Consider the following 13,941-nt stretch of genomic DNA (forward strand, 5'->3'; position numbering starts at 1 on the left):
CCATTACACACAATCAGCCTAACATACCTCACAAGGTTGTCACGAGGATAAAAGGGAGGGGAGGAGAGCAATGTTTGCCACTTCAGGTCCCATCGCAGAGAAAAGCGGCTATGAATGGAGTCAATACATAAATAAAATAAAAATAATGACTGAGATGGGAACTTCTGGCTTTTAAAATGGAAATTAGGTTTCTACTTTTCACTAGCCGCTCTGAAAGAGAAGGCAGAAGAGGGAAGGCAAGAAAACCTGTTCCCACCACCCTGGTCACTGCCTGTGCCAGACGCTTGGCCACAGGGGACTCAGCTTATAAGCATGGAGAATGTCTGCTCAAATACTAATTGCAGACATCCCAGCAGGAGCCTGTGCTGTGCTGTGATTTGGGGCTCTTGGGGAGGGGGAAGGAAAAAAGGCTGTACATATGCTGATTGGCACTGTCAAGTAGCATCCCTTCTCCTCTTTGCCCAACTAGCATATGGTGGAGGGAAGATGGAATCCAGGGAGCAGTGTTGTGTAGTGGTTAGAATGTCCAAATAAGGCTTTGGAGGATCCTGGCTCAAATCCCAAGCTCAGCCTTGACCTTGGACTAGTCACTCATTCTCCACTTAACTGAGAGGTAATGACAAAATAGAGGAGAGGGAGAATCACACATCCTGATCTGAACATCTTTGAGGAAGGATGGAATAAAAAAGACAGACGGGGCTCATGAGCACATGATGATGCCTTACTCTGAGTCAAACGACTGTGAAGAAGAAGAAGACTTGGTTTTTATATGCTGACTTTTTCTACCACTTAAGGGAAAATCAAACTAGCTTACAATCACCTCCCCCTCCCCACAACAGACACCCTGTGAGGTAGGTGGGGCTGAGAGAGCTGTGACTAGCCCAAGGTCTCCCAGCTGGCTTCATGTGTAGGAGTGGGGAAACAAATCCACCAGATTAGCCTCCGCCGCTCATGTGGAGGAGTGGGGAATCAAACCTGGTTCTCCAGATCGGACTCCACCCCTCCAAACCACCGCTCTTAACCACTACACCACGCTAGCTCTCAGCACTGTGGTCAGAACTGTCAACTTCGATGGGCAGGGGCTCCTCAGGGTCTTGGGTGGAGGTCTTTCACAACACCTACTCCCTGATCCTTTTAGCTGGAGATGTCAGGGATTGAACTTGGGACCTTCTGCATGCAAAGCTCTAGCACCAAAAGGGTATGATTTAGACTACAGCTGCAAATGCAACAATTGCTACCGGGCATCAGTCCTGTGGTCTAAAGAGAGTTGCCAGCAACTATCCCCCACTTCTGCTTCTAGCAGGTGGTGGGTTTTTGGAAGACTTCACCATAAACCAGGAAAACAGATTTAGCAGTACAATCCCAGGAGGTTTTAAAATGCATGCCCTTCATTCAGCCAGCATGGGGTAGTGGTGAAGAGCAGTGGTTTGTAGCGGTGGACTCTGATCTGGAGAACTGGGTTTGATTCCCCATTCCTCCACATGAGAGGCAGAGGCTAATCTGGTGAACTGGATTTGTTTCCCCAGTCCTATACACGAAGCCAGCTGGGTGACCTTGGGCAAGTTACAGTTCTATTAAGAGCTCTCTCAGTCCCGCCTACCTCACAGGGTGTCTGTTGTGGGGAGGGGAAGGGAAGGTGATTGTAAACCGGTTAAAGTCTCCTTTAAGTGGTAGAGAAAGTCGGCATATAAAAACCAAGTCTTCTTCTTCTTCACTTGATATGGGCTTAAAGATGAGTGGGTAGCTGCTCACACAGTGATTTCCTGCATGGAGACCCACTGGTGAACATTTCCCCACATGCAGAATATATGTATTAAGCAGCAATGGTAAGCTAAGGATTTACAGCAGAGCAAGATGCTCATCCATTCAATCCATGCGACAATATACACATGGGTTGTGTGGGTCTTTCCAATGTATCTCCAGTGTCTGTGTGAAGTGGTCTTTTAACAGAGGGAACGAGGGCCTGCTTCCCTTCTGCCTTGCACTTGCCAAGCCCTTTGTGGGAATCTTTTTGGGAAACCACTGCTTTTGTGTTCTGAGGGTACATGGTGTGTGGCACCATAAAGATAAAGGGGATGATTAATTGCTAATGGCGATGAGTTAAAGATTGTGCCTCCCTGCAGGAAGAATGACAGGTATGCTTACTCTGGGCTTCTCTGAGCTCCTCTCTTCCCTTTGGAGTTAGTCCAGCTGTAACTCTGGCTAAGGCCACAAAAAGACCGCTCTGCCTCCCAGGGGTCATTAGGAGCACATGGCTATTAGAGCCCGTCCGGACTGTTCCCTGACACAGCTGTCATGCATTGATTGCATTGATCCAGTGTCCCTTCCAACACCCCAAGCACACCTCTCATGCTTGTCTGGATGCCCAGAAATCTTTCCTATGGAATAGTACAGAGGGCCTTTCTCTGCCAGGGACATGACTTGCGTCACATGGGGACCGGAGCTAATATTTACTGTGCTCTCCTTGGGGATGCGTTCGTTTGCCGCAAGGACAGCTGGCCTCACTGCCCTCTGTGGTCCTCAGCACCAGACCTATGCCTTGGCATGGTGTGAGCAGCTCAGCCGTTGCACTGAACTCCGTCCTCCACTTCCGGGAGCCAAGTGGGCCACTGGTGTGTTGCATCCTTCCCAGGGAACAGGCTTCCAGTTTGCAAAGCTGCCACTCTTCTGGCTTTGCCCTCCTCAGATGGGATGGTTGTTGAGAGTCAAGCTTTGGAGGTCCAACCAGGGTCCTTCAGCCAGTTTGCTGACAGTTGTTTTCATGCCAGATGTTTTTGGGCAACCTGCAGCCCCCTCCCTAACTGGCTGCTCCAACTGTACAAAGGGGGACAGCCAATTCCCTACACACACACAAATGACTTGCCTCCTATGCAGAGCATCACTTCTCTTAACAGCTTGTGGAAGTGAGGTGGAATGGGCCCCTTAGGAAGGCCTTTGTTCTTTGCCCACTAAACAGTCATGTCTGGCTACTTGTATGACTTCTCCACAGAGGGAAGAAGGGTGGCTGTCAGACATCAGCTCAAAAGAACAGGCTGAGTCTTCGATCAAACTGGAGGCTTATGCTAGACAGAAAGTAGGTATTTGCTGCTATGTGCCCTTCCTGTCCAAAGATCACTGCTCACAAAGGACACATTCCAAGGAGCTGGTATAGAGACCGATCGCTCCCCTGGTAGTGACACAGCATGTTTGACATTTGCCCCCAAACTCCTCCCTACTTACCCATCCTGCTGTTCTCCCATATGGATTGGTAAATGACCCTGCCCAGAAAAAAAACCATGTGCAGGACCCGAAGGAGTTCCGCAGGGCCTGGAAAACGGAACCATTCTGCCAGGCTGATAACTGAGGGCCGCCGTGAGTGGATCCATCATTACTGGCCTCCCCATCCTCCCCCCCCCCACTCTTGACATCTGTGGGGGGGAGGTTGACCTGCTGAAACCCAGTCACATGGTGGCATCTGGGTAATTTTAAAGGCCACCTGCTTATGGTTTTATTATGTTTTATTGATGTTGCATTGATGTCTGATGGTTTTATGTGTTTTAAAGGTTGTTATCCACCCTGAGCCTGGCTTTCTGGGAATGAGGGCAGGCTATAAATGTGAAAAAATAAATAAATAAAAGACAAGGGGGCACAGAGGCCCTGCCAGCTCTCCTCTTTGTATCATGATGTACTGATGACTGTTTTGCTTTGCTTCATCAGGAATCCCATTCCCACATTTCCTATCCACAGCTTGTTATTGCAACCCTGGGATTGTGAAGGAATTTTGCCCGGGAGCAAGAAGATGGAACCATGGAAGCACAACAAATGATCGAGCTTGAGAGCAGCAAGGTGGGCTACAGCCACAGCTATCATGACTGGGCCTAGTTGCCCCAGGTAAGACAATGGTGACACCCTGATTTGAGGGTTTCGAAATCGGCAACAGCCAAATGGGGTGCAGAATGGCTGGCAAACTGAGGACATGTTGCCCTGATGCCCAGAAGAAGGAGAATAAGCTTAATGTACCCGTAGTTACCCTTTTGTTTTGCTCTTTCTACACAGCCTGGCATCAGGTAGCCAAACTCTTGTCGACCAAGGAATGGATTGTTTGTTCTCTGCACATATTCAAAGCTGGACAAGCTTCCACCAGGGTAGATCCAGGGCTGGAACTGACCAAGACACAAGGAACCCTCCCAGTTCTAGCATTCAGCGTTTTCGTAACATTGCCAGAAAGTATGACAATTGGGGAAGGGGACATCCAGGTGACAGGGACAGGATGCCACATAACAGCCAAGATGGACAGTGGCAAATGGGCCATCCCCGTGCTCATTTCATTCCTTATATGGTCAGCAGTTCATGCTGAAGCACCATGCCACACGCACCTTGTTAAGCAAACCCCGCCCTTTGCAGGAATGCAGAGAAGGAACTTTTGCTGGGCACAGTGACAGTTCCCGGGCCTCCTTCAGCAGATCATGGTGGCCCTTTACACAGAGAATGATCAGTTGTTGCTAGGCAATGCATTCTTGATCCCAGAGGCTGGCGCATATGCCTCCCATGATGGGTGGATGGCTCATCTCATTTCAAAGAAGCCCTGAAAACTTTAGAACTAGAGCACTTCAGGACCAACCATCTTTCCAGAAGGATGCAGGCCAGGGCTATCACCACAGCCGCTGCCCGCATCTCCCACACTTGCTGTGCTGCAGTTAGGGTTGCCAGGTCCCTCTTCACCACCGGCGGGAGGTTTTTGGGGTGGAGCCTGAGGAGGGCGGGGTTTTGGGAGGGACTTCAATGTCAAATTGCCAAAGTGGCCAATTTCTCCAGCGGAACTGATCTCTATCGGCTGGAGATCAGTTGTAATAGCAGGAGATCTCCAGCTAGTACCTGGAGGTTGGCAACCCTAACCAAGAGAGTGCCTGCCCCAGAGGGCCTGCTCCGTGGTCTTTCCTGAGCCTTCTGTGGCAGAAGAAACCCAGATGGTTTACCTAGACTTGATCACCTTAGCTCTGAAGTCTCTTAAAACATGTTTACAAACTGGAAAGCTGGCACTGGTGCTTCTCTTCTACTTGTGGCAAAGAATGCTGAAAACACATGGCAGGAGATCTCCAGCTATTACCTGGAGGTTGGCAACCCTAGCTGCAATGCCATTTGAATGAGTTGTTTGCTGGCCCTAATCCCATTCACTAGATTCATGGCAAACAGTCAAGTGGCAAAGGCACTGCTTACATAGGAACATCTCTTGTGCCGGGGGGGGGGGGGGGATGCTGTGCAAATGTCTGGATAAGACCTGCCAGAGCTGGCACAGTTATTATGACCTGCTGGTTATAGTGTGTGTGCCAAGGTTCTGGCTCTTGTAGAGCTCCACGTGAGCCCAGGACCACTGAAACCCAGCTCCAGAACAGTTTGGAATGATACAGTGCAGACCTAAAACGTGTAAAGCTGTACTGGGCATGGCATGAATGTGTGCACGCATAACACACTTCTTTCACCCGGGAGCGACCACGGCCAGCCCTAACGGAGCTCAGGTGACGAGGCTTCCTGCTGGCTTGTATCTCAGCATCTCTCATGTACTCAAATAAAACTGCCTTATACTGAGCTGGCCCATCAAGTTCAGTATTGTTTACTCTGACTGGCAGCAGTTCTTCGGGGCCTCGGGCAGAAGTCTTTCACATCAGCTACTACCTGATCCTTTTAACTGGAGATGCTGGGGACTGGACCTGGGACCTTTTGCCAAGCAGATGCTGTACCATGGAACCATGGCCCCTTCTGTTTTCATTCTTGAAATCCTTACAGCTTGTAAATGTATCCCTCCCATCATTATATTGTTACAGTTCTACTGCTGCTTCTATCTACTAAACAGGCTTGGCTTAATGTGATGGAATCGGAGCCCACAACAAAAAGAATGGTAATACTTCTCAGTGACTATAGATGCAAAGGTCCTTAGAACATAGGAGGGGCTGTGGCTCAGTGGTAGAGCATCTGCTTGGCATGGTATTTCTTGGTCCCAGGTTCAATCCATGGCATCTCCAGTTAAAGGGACTAGGCGAGTAGGTGACGTGAAAGACCTCTGCCTGAGACCCCGGAGAGCCACTGCGGGTATGAGTAGACAATACTGACTTTGATGGACTGATTCAGTATAAGGCAGCTTCATGTGTTCAACATGGAAATGGGAAGGGACAAAGAAGCAGGCAGAAAAAGAGTATTGGCAAAGTGTCAAGAAGTGGCACTAATTTGTTCTGAGGCAAGGTGCAGCATAAGCCTGTCTAAAATTTCCATCAACGGAAGATGATTTATAACCTGCACACATCCAATCAAAGTGATGGGCTGATGAAGATGAGCAGATATGCATAGAGGGGGAGGTTCCCTCATCAGTAGAAATAAGGAGCCAGGAGACCAACTGGAACAGAGCCAAGGACAATCACTGTTCTGTTTGCAGAGGCTGGTGAAAGTTGCCTTTTCTGAGTTCCTTGTCTGGTGTTCTGCTCACTCAATAGGTAACAGAATTCTGTTAATCAATGACCCAATCCCCATAAGCCTGTGGGAACCATGCCAGAGCTGGTGTACAGTCTCTGGAAGCCTTAACTACATGGGAGACTTCCCTGGCTTGGAAATAGCTGTTACTTAACCTGGCCTTGGTGAAATGAGAGCAGGAAGGTGGCCAAAAATGGACATGCAGAATTGTTTATATCTGAAAATACCAACAAGGTTGATTTGGGCTCCTCCATTGAACTTGGGAGTCCCCACCCAGTCCCCACCCACCATCACACATGGCCTAGAAACCCTTCTTCTTCATCATCCCAGCCAAAAAGTAGGACAAAGAGTCTAATATTTGAATCATGTTTAGATCACTGTCTAAGGTGTATGTTAAAGGATGGACATACATGCATCTACTTGGAAGCAAAATCCATTGAAACTGGTAAGCATGGTTTGCAAAGTAAGCACAGTTTTGGACTGAGAAGTTAAAAGTAGATTTAAGGCCTTTTTTGGTCTATGGTTCCCAGGCACAAATGTAAGCTGATCTGAAAGAGACTAGCTGAAAGACTGGAACTGATTTTAGGTTGCTGGCTTCAAAGAGACTAATGTGATAACTCGATTAGGTATCTCTGCATAGCTGCTCTGACTGCTGAGAGACTAGTCAGCATGTATATGCCCCCCTGGAAGAAACTCTTGCAGTCTAAAGCAACTGGCACTGCGTAGTTTGCATACTGTGCACCAAAACCTCTCTGTGCCATTATAAGGGATACCTCAGTGCATCTGTCAGACTGCACAATCCTTCATGGGCACTTCTAAACATACTGCTGCTCCAAATGACTACTTGCATTTATCCACCTTTGGCTGGTCAAACAGACGGTATCAGTAAATAAATAAAATAACTGACTGCTTGCATTAGACTGATGCAACAAAACTAAAAGACGAGTAACACCTTAATGACTAACAAACTTAATGGTGACAAACACTTTTTGTACACTACAACCTTCTTCTGGCCTCACATGGCAGTAACATTCCCTCACCCCCAACTTACAGCTTTGCAGACTTATGCCACAATACATTTGCTAGTCTTTTTCAGGTGTCCCACAAAGACAATCTATTGTTTTCATACATCGTTCCCCATTCAGAATCCTGTATGTGTAATTCTTTACACGTACCAAGACACAAACTCACAGCAACTCAGCCAGAGAAGAGACTCACACAGCTCTCTGGGACAAGGTAACAGGAGTTCCTAAGGAACAATTCCTATGAAGCAGAGTACTCCAAATTAGGAACCAGCGAGAGCAGAAAGCCTGTTGGAGCGGCTTGCTGGGGGCGGGGGAGGCATACACCACCTCTTTAGAGCATGTACAGCTGTAAGCCTGCCTGGATGAAGGAGAGCCACCATGGTGCCAGCGTGGTGTAGTGGTTAAGAGAGGTGGTTTGGAGTGGTGGACTCTGATCTGGAGAACCAGGTTTGATTCCCCACTCCTCCACATGAGCAGCAGGTGCTAATCTGGTGAACTGGATTTGTTTCCCCACTCCTACACATGAAACCAGCTGAGTGACCTTGGGCTACTCACACTCTCTCAGCCCCACCTACCTCACAGGGTGTCTGTTGTGGGGAGGGGGAGGGAAGGTGATTGTAAGCCGGTTGGATTCTTCCTTAAGTGGTAGAGAAAGTCGACATATAAAAACCAACTCTTCTTCTCTCCATCTGCATGTTGAGAGAGAGGAGAGGGTGTTCCTGGGAAAGAAGCCCGGCTTATCAGAGCAACTTCTGGCACAGGTTTGTTTATTCTCTTTGAAATGAATGGGACACGTTGTCAGGTTATTAAACAGGGATTGGGGGGGGAAGGTATGGTGAGACTATCTGGGCCTGTCACAGGCAATGTTAAACAGGGCCACATTACATGTGACATTGTGGGTGCATGATTGGGTCTCCTGATATGCAACTTAGACTCAACAAACAGCTGAGCTGCTGTTGAAATTATGGCTCAGGGCCATGGTGTTAAGGGTGTTAATTCTAACCCCATGGGTTAGAATTAATACCGATACCGATTTTTCCCTATCAGGGCTAAAAGGAGCAGGCTGGTAGTGATTGTTTTGACCAGGTAAATGGTACAGAGGATGACTTTAACTGCTGGGAAGCCCCACCCACAATGCCTCCCTCCACACAGCTGCTTTCTAAGTTGAAATTGTAAAGTTTAGTGAGTTGATCACAAAACTCCCAATGGCAGGTGTAGTTTGGCCCTTAGTCAAAGTGCTGGTCCGTCAAGGTCTGCTTTGTCACTTCCAACTGGCAGTGGCTTTCTAAGGGCTCAGGCAGAGAAAAAGGTTTGCCACCAGGTGCCACTCAAATGATATCCTTTAACTAGAGATTGAACCTGGGACTGAATGGTTGGGACTGGTTTAAGGCCATTTTGTTAACTTCATGGCTCTCATACCAAGTCTAAGCATCCAACCACACCAGTTTTCTTAGAGGTTCACCCACTGTGTCTTCTCCAGCAACAAGGTAAAAACCAGCAACTTCCTGATCAGAAAATAGCAGAACCAGCCAGTCACCTAGGATGCAAACAGTGTGGGTCTTATGCTTTGAGGGCCCTGGGGTGCCATCCTCAAACATAAGACCCTGGCAAGCAAGTAAAAGGGGAGAAGAGAGAGCAAAGAAAATCTTGCAAGTAAAACCATTTGAAGTTCCAAATCTGCACCAGATTTGCACCATTTCAAGTTCCAAATCTGATTCTAGCTCTTCATTCCAGAGATCTCTGTTTAGTATACCAATCAACTCAATCTTGCAAGTTGCAACCCATTTTCAGAGCTACGATTGAGCCACAGGACAAGTGAAGCTGCCACAGCTGTGCACATGCGCAGGGTCCAGCAAGCACAACACGAACAGCCCTTATACACTGGAAAAAGGGGAAGAGCTTCTGAGTGGGAAGTGGAGGCTTCCCAGGACCTCCCTTTGTACAAGAGCAGCAGGTGTGATTTGACAAGGAAAGGCTGAGACCTCAAGGCTGGCTGTTTCCCTTTCATATGGCCTGCTATTCACATGGTCCATCTATTTCTCCAATGAAAGGTTCCACCAGATCTCACTGGAGCAGCTCTGATGTGTGTAAACAGCCTGTCTGAAGTCCAGGTTCCCAGGAAAACGGCTTGTCAATCACTTGACGCCCTTCTTACCCGCAGTGATTACTTTTCTCCACTATGAGTACCCAACTTGCTGGGGGTAAAGAGTAGATGACTGGGGGAGGCAATGGCAAACCACCCCGTAAACATAGTCTGCCTAGTAAATGTCGTGATGTGACGTCACCCCCATGGGTCAATAATGACCCAGTGCTTTACCTTTATGGTATCTCAGGCTAAATTTAAATGCCAGACCGGCAAGGTAAAGAGTTTCTCAGCAATGTTACATGGGGCTGATGGTCTCACTTAAATTGTGTTGCAACCCATGCAAATTACCTACATATGCTTGCACAGCGCCCAACACAGTCTATGCAAACGGCTCTAGTATACAAATTTAACATGTGTAACTTCTTAGCACAGATTGGAGCATTGAATGAATGAATTGATACGGTTTATTTGACCAGCCAAAAGTTGATACAACAAATTGCCAACTTGATAAAACTGTAAAACTAACATGAAGTTTAATAAAAGTATAATATTAAATATTATTAAAATATGAGATATTAGTACCTATCATGTGATTAAACTTTTCATCTTAATATTTCTAAAAATATAAGAAGGTTTAACCATTTTTCCCCATCCTAATTTTGTGTATTTTAATTGCAATAGTGCAAATTTGGCAGTTGGGAGTGAATAATATGGAGTTTCACCCATCAGGAGCTTCTTAGTCAGGAACTCAACTGGCTTGTCGGGAAACCTACTGATCAGGGGATAAATGAATTTAATACGAGCCTCATGATAAGAGATTGGAGGACTGTTTAAATGTGAGACACCGTGGAAGTGCAAGTTCCCACAGATGCAAGTTCTTCTACCTCCCTAACATCATTTTAAGACTGGTGTCAATACAGAACGGCTGGCATGGGGGTAAAGAAACATGCCAGTCCCAGCCTATGTTATAAAACAGGATCATAGCACCGTGCATTATAAAAGTAAAGCGCTGCTCTATGGTTGTTGCCAGATGCAATACAAGCAATTTAGAGTTTTCTTGGAAATTCTTTTGTGGAAAAACTAAGTGGATTTTTTGCAAGGGGGAAGGAGAGGGAGAAAGGCAGGAAATGGTGAAAGATATGGGGTGGGGGAGACTGGTACTTGCCTCCGTGCAGGCTGAGAGAAACTGTGGAACCCACCCACACACCCTGGGCCAGCACAACTTTCCACAGGATCTGTTGCTTTCCTCATAATGCTGTGTTTCCCACAGGATTAACTAGGATTACCCAACTCAAGGCAGGACCGAATTATTATTTATCTCTAGACTTCAGACGTCAGTTCCCCTGCTGGAGGGTGGACTCTGTGGCATCACAGCCCTCCTGCATGTCCCCCCCCCAAAGCTTTGCTCTCTCCAGGCACTGCCTCCAAATCTCCAGGAATTTCCCAAGCCAGAGTTGGCAACCAGGTGCCTGACCACACAAAATCCGATTAACCCAGGGCTTTCTATAAACGTCTGTTGTGTACCTTGCAAAACAACACTATAGCCAGAAAGGAATCCAAACCAAAATGAATACCAAATAGAAAAGCAGATGTGGACAAATGAAGTCGACACCGCCTGTGGGAAGCTCTTATCTCCTACTCAAGATGTGGCCTCCAAAAAGGCCTGATTCAATCCGTTAAGCTCACAAAAATGGAAAGTAAATCTTTGTCTCTTGCGCTGAAAACCTTATAGGGTCATAAGTCAGCTGCAACTGGGTGGCCCTTCCCTCCACCAACTCATAGGTCCTTAAGGCTGTGCAAAGGACACGCTAACTCACATGGTAAGCACAATTGTACCTCTTTTTATGCTTCCAGGTTTATATAATTTATTAATACGGTCACTGACCAGCAAAAAACCACAACAACAGTCACAACAGATAATAAGAAAACCACAAAAACAGCTACTACTGCTACTACAAATAATCTAAGCCTAAAAATTACAAATTGCATGTATGAATAACATTGTATAACTTGGTGTGACCCCCTTAATATTTTGAATAATCAAGTATTTCTGTTACTTTTATCCTGTCGAGGTACGAAGTATTTTAATAGCTTCAGTGCAGAATTTAGCAGTCAAGGGCGTAAACTGTGATTTTTCATCAATTAGGAGCTTCTTAGCCAGAAACTCATCTGGTTGGTCAGGGAGCGTGTTAAGCAAAGGGGAAAGAATCTTTGTGCAGACTCCTTGGTAGAACGAACAGCGGATCAAGACACATTCTGAAGTTTCTATATCCGCTGACCCACAAGGGCAAAGACTTTCTGCTATAGAGACCTTCTTGTATCTTCCCTCCGATACCGCCGATGGTAAGACCTGGCACCGAGCGAGGGTGAAAGCTTTCTTATGCTTCCAGGTTTGTATGTGAAAGAAGAATTCACATACTTCCCCCCCCCCCCATGTAGAGACCCCATGTGGTCCCGATGTGGAAATGGTTCCTGCATGCTCCTGTGGGGGAGACGGGAAAACACCTACTTTGCCCAATACCTCAGGAACATGGAAGGGGGATGACAAGAGCTAGGGAGGACACCTAGCTCTTGTCTCCCCCCACCATCAAATGTGAAATCTTTCAAAATATATGGCCGATGTCTAATGAAGTGTGGGGGGGAGAGGGGCTGATCCAGATCTCCACTAGCTCTCCCGTGGCACTTCTGCTTCCCACGTCTGTTTCTGCTTCTCTATGAATCAGAACTGGCTCCATTACAGGGCTGGTAGGAGGGGCCCTTCTCTTGCCTCACAGCATTAAAATCAGCGATAGAGGACAGCCTAGCGGTTTTGTTTTCTTATTGTGAGCTGGCGGTGCCCATCATCTTGAGTTTTTCATGCCACAAATGGAGTGGGGGGTCTTTTGCAGAGAGGCAGGGTCTCTGGGAGCAGTCTGCCGGGCAGGGCAATTGTAGTGCAGATGGTCAGCCCACGCCAAGTCCAGAAATGCAAAAGCAGGAAGCAGCTCCTTTGCTTCTGACGCAGATGTGGCAGTTGCTAGGCTGAGCCGGGAGCGTGGTGCGGCACGAGACGCACACTCACATCCCACCGTGGGTCACATGAGCTCTGCACTGGCTGCTATTGGCTGGCGCTAGCTGATGCCACGCCTGGGACAGCCACAGTTGCTGCAGTGAAATTGTTTTGTAAAACAATCTCCTTACAGGCATGCCCCAAAACACGACAACTCATCTCTTCTCCCCACTCCCACTTAATGACTGCACTTGCCACACAACTTGGAGGTGTCAGGAAAAGCGGGTAACCCCAGTGCAGAAGCCAAACACAAAAAGAACAGGTGACGCTTTGGGCGAGATCAGCAAGCAAGAACACGCTCCGCCGAACATTAAGGGCATGCTTCTCTCCCAGCTTCTTGCTTTGCTCGTCCAGAGCTGCAAATAAGCCATTCAGCTGCTCGTTGCTTTACGGCACAAACCAGACCACCCTTAAGAGAGCACTGATTTGGAAGGAATGAGAGACCACCCCATGCTCCTGTTCCAGCTTTAATGCTTTCAAGGGTGGAAAATTAAGCCAAGACTTTTAGCTCTGCTTAGAAGCTGTAACAAACCCCAGAGAGGGCTTAGAGTTTGCTGGGCTTCAGGCTACAGAGCAAAATCTATTGCTTTGCAGCAACCCTGAAGGCTGTTTGATGGCAGCAAAGCCGCCATCTAATGTTCTGCAGCATGTAAAAGGCTTCTTCCTGCTGTAGGAAGGTGAGCTGGCAGCCATAGAGAAGGGAGACTGGTCCCCAGCTGGACAGGCCTGCAGTTGTGTCACCTGGAGTGATTAACTCATGCCTCACCGTGGCCTTTCCATGTCCACTGGTGTGTGTCTTTGGCTGGCACAGGATCAAAAGGGGACAGAGAACTGCATCGTGGTGTTGCCGAACTGGCTCCTGTATCATCCAGGAAAAGGGCAGGCCTATTGTTGCTACAGCTTTTCTCACCCATCCTGTCATGAGATCTGGGCAAAACTCATGGTCTTGGATGTACAGTTTATGTGCCCATCCTGAGAGCCTGTATGTAGGAAAAAGCATGCATCGCTGCAATTTCCACTGCAACCAAAATTATCTGTGTGGAAAAAGCAGGACAAATTAAACCATCCTATTAGTGAGCAGAGATCAAACTCCTTCTACAGCATCTGTTATGGGGTGGACTTCTCAGGGTGGGGAAAAGACAGACAAGCAGCTCTGCATGAGAACAACCAGAACGCTGGAAATTTGCCAGAACATTGTACCTGCTTTTGCAGGAAGCAGCTCTGGGTCTGAGACTCATCACTACCAACTGCAGAGCAGGTGCTGGATATGGACACAAGACAGCAAGTTGGCCGTTGCAGAACACGATTCCTTTCAGTGGGAAATCAGCTCCCCAGGATCT

Source organism: Euleptes europaea, chromosome 13 (assembly GCF_029931775.1).
Source record: "Euleptes europaea isolate rEulEur1 chromosome 13, rEulEur1.hap1, whole genome shotgun sequence".
NCBI lineage: Eukaryota > Metazoa > Chordata > Lepidosauria > Squamata > Sphaerodactylidae > Euleptes > Euleptes europaea.